Below are 2,809 nucleotides of genomic sequence, written 5' to 3' on the forward strand. Positions count from 1 at the left end.
TATGTATATATATATATATATATATATATAAAATGGTGGCAGCTGATGAAGGAAACGTTCTCTATGTGGCCTGTGTGTTTTCTGTACCTTGTTTATCATTTTGTCCATGTTTTTTTGCAAGTCATATACCCAGATATGCATCTATATATACGTGTAGATGAAGGTATGTACATACATGTACATATATATGCATATACTCATATATATTGCATAAAAGATCGTGGGTAAGGCCAAAACAATGCGAAGTAAATGCAAAGTAAATCACAAGAGATCAAATATGTGAATTAATGTAGACTGACCTTGTATTCAATATTTCGGGGTTATGACCCCATGTTCAAGAAATTGACGAATGTTACCGATGTGCGTGTGTGTGAGCGTGTGTGGAGTGAACGTGAGCAGAAGGATGTTGCTATAGCAGCCAGCTAGCTTCCTGTAACTCCCTTCTATTATTGATCTTGGGTTTATTTTGGTGTATGAGGATAGCCTAGCCTCAGAGATTCTAAGGTTGCCCCTGTTCAACAGTGTTGCCTTGATGTGCAACCTTAGAATCTCTGAGGCTATCCTCATACACCAAAAGAAACCCAACATCAATAATAGAAGGGAGTTACAGGAAGCTAGCTGGTTGCTATAGCAACACCCTTCTGCGCATGTCGACTCCACACACGCACATTGGCAATATTCATCAATTTCTTGAAAATGGGGTCATAACCCCGAAATATTGAATACAAGGTAAGTCTACATTAATTCATATATTTGTTTTCTTGTGATTTACCTTGCATTTACTTCGCATTGTTTTGGCTTTACACACGATCTTTTATACAATATATTCTACACAATGCTTCATAGTAATATACATACATATATATATATATATATATATATATATATATATATATATATAAATATAAGGAGCTAAAATACTGGAGATTCAGGAAACAGCACGTAGTAAAATTATGAGTTGAAAATATGTAAAGAAAGATGAATATAAATGCCTTCGTTTCACATAGTTTAATATTTTTTTGTATAAATATATACATATTATATGAGTCTTGTAAAATCCAACCGGTTTTCGCTATTTAAATTAGCTTTTCAAGGGGCATTGTATAGTGATTAATTCGCATGATGAAGGAGTTTCGCCATCTTGGCTGTTTGAAAAATAAGAAAAGGTTTAGAGAGTGAACCAAGGGAGGTAATGGGTGTCAAGGGGGATACGCACACACACACACACACACACACACACACATATATATATATATGTATGTATGTATGTATGTATGTATGTATGTATATCGTAATTAAAAGAACGCTAGTTTTGTAAAAACTTTTATTAGCTTGCAGTTCTTTCTGTTATAAGAGCCTTGCAGTCAGAGCTAATCACTTCTGCAACGTCATATAGTTTCCTTGGAGCCTTTTCAATGAAATGTAAGTTGCGGAAAGCGTTTAAATATTCACTTGGTGGTTTGCTCTTTTACTCTGAAGCATTAAGTATAATAAGTTCTAACAACCGATTATTAATATCACTATACTTAGAGAATTCGTGGTATATATATTTAAATGTACATTCAGACATATATGCACGCATACATACATACAAACAAATTCACGGATATATAAGCATGTATAAAACCGATCTTAAAACAATATTTTAGCTGTCAGTCCGAGAAAAAAACAGTTTTGTTTTTAAACAAAATAGAAAAATACAAATAACGTATGAGCAAGCAAGATGTGGCAAGAAAATTCTTTGCACACAACGACCAAACGACCACTAGAATATTTAATGTAAAATCGAAGAAAACCTGTGAAAGTTGGCTTGCCGTTGACAAATAATCCAAGATGTACAATCCACCGTAGTTCTCAACTCAAAACTTCATTCAACAAACGTATCTACTACTAAGCCTCTATTACGACCACAACGTACATAACCATCTCTTCTTGACGAATGACTTGTAGCTGGAAACATCGTACCTTTCTCTTCGCGTTAACTGCCACATTTCCTCTGAAGTTCTAATCCTTATTCCGCCAACATATTTCTTTCTGTCTTTATTTTTCAATCTTCATACCTAATTCCATTCTTCCTTTGCAACACAATTCTCTACTTGTCACAGCACTCTTTCACACTTGCTCACTCTCCCCACATTTTCTTTTACATCTTCTATTTCTTTTCATTCTTTCCACAGTTACCCCCCAACCACTCTCTTGCCCAAACAATGGCTGATGAATATATAAATTAGATAAACTGTCTCCTGTTTCACAAATGCCTCCGTTTTAAGTTTATCCCGCAAACTGAAGATTAACGAATCAAATTATTGTATTTTGTAATTACATATTGTTGAACAGCACGACCATGTCGTTACTATTGTCTCCTGCTGCAGTCCCAATATACAATGACAATAACAATTACAATTACAAAGACACCATACTCCCCAATACCGCCACAACCACGACAGCGACCACCATCACCTCTACAACGATGACAACGGCTACGATCACTGTCACCAGCACCACCACCACCACTGCCGTCACCAGCACCGTCGCCAACAATGATATTTGGCTTGAGAAGAGAAAGGATGATGGAAATACTGCGAGGAGAATGAGAAGAGAAATAGTGAGACAGATAGGTAAAGAGATAGATAGACAGACAGATAAATAGATAGATCAAGACTGATATATATATATACATATATATATATACATGTATATATATACGTACATATATATACACACATACACACATATATATATATATAAAAAATTATATATTTAATATTATATATACATATATATATATGTATGTATGTATATATATATA

The 2,809-nt window shown here is 34.4% G+C and overlaps 1 protein-coding gene across 1 annotated transcript in view; it reads right to left on the reverse strand.

Moving 5' to 3' along the window:
• The window catches only part of LOC106878170 (probable WRKY transcription factor protein 1), a 466,250-nt gene that overhangs the window by 57,818 nt on the left and 405,623 nt on the right, over nucleotides 1-2,809 (reverse strand). The window lies entirely within an intron of this gene.

The sequence above is a fragment of the Octopus bimaculoides genome, chromosome 8 (genome assembly GCF_001194135.2).
Source record: "Octopus bimaculoides isolate UCB-OBI-ISO-001 chromosome 8, ASM119413v2, whole genome shotgun sequence".
NCBI lineage: Eukaryota > Metazoa > Mollusca > Cephalopoda > Octopoda > Octopodidae > Octopus > Octopus bimaculoides.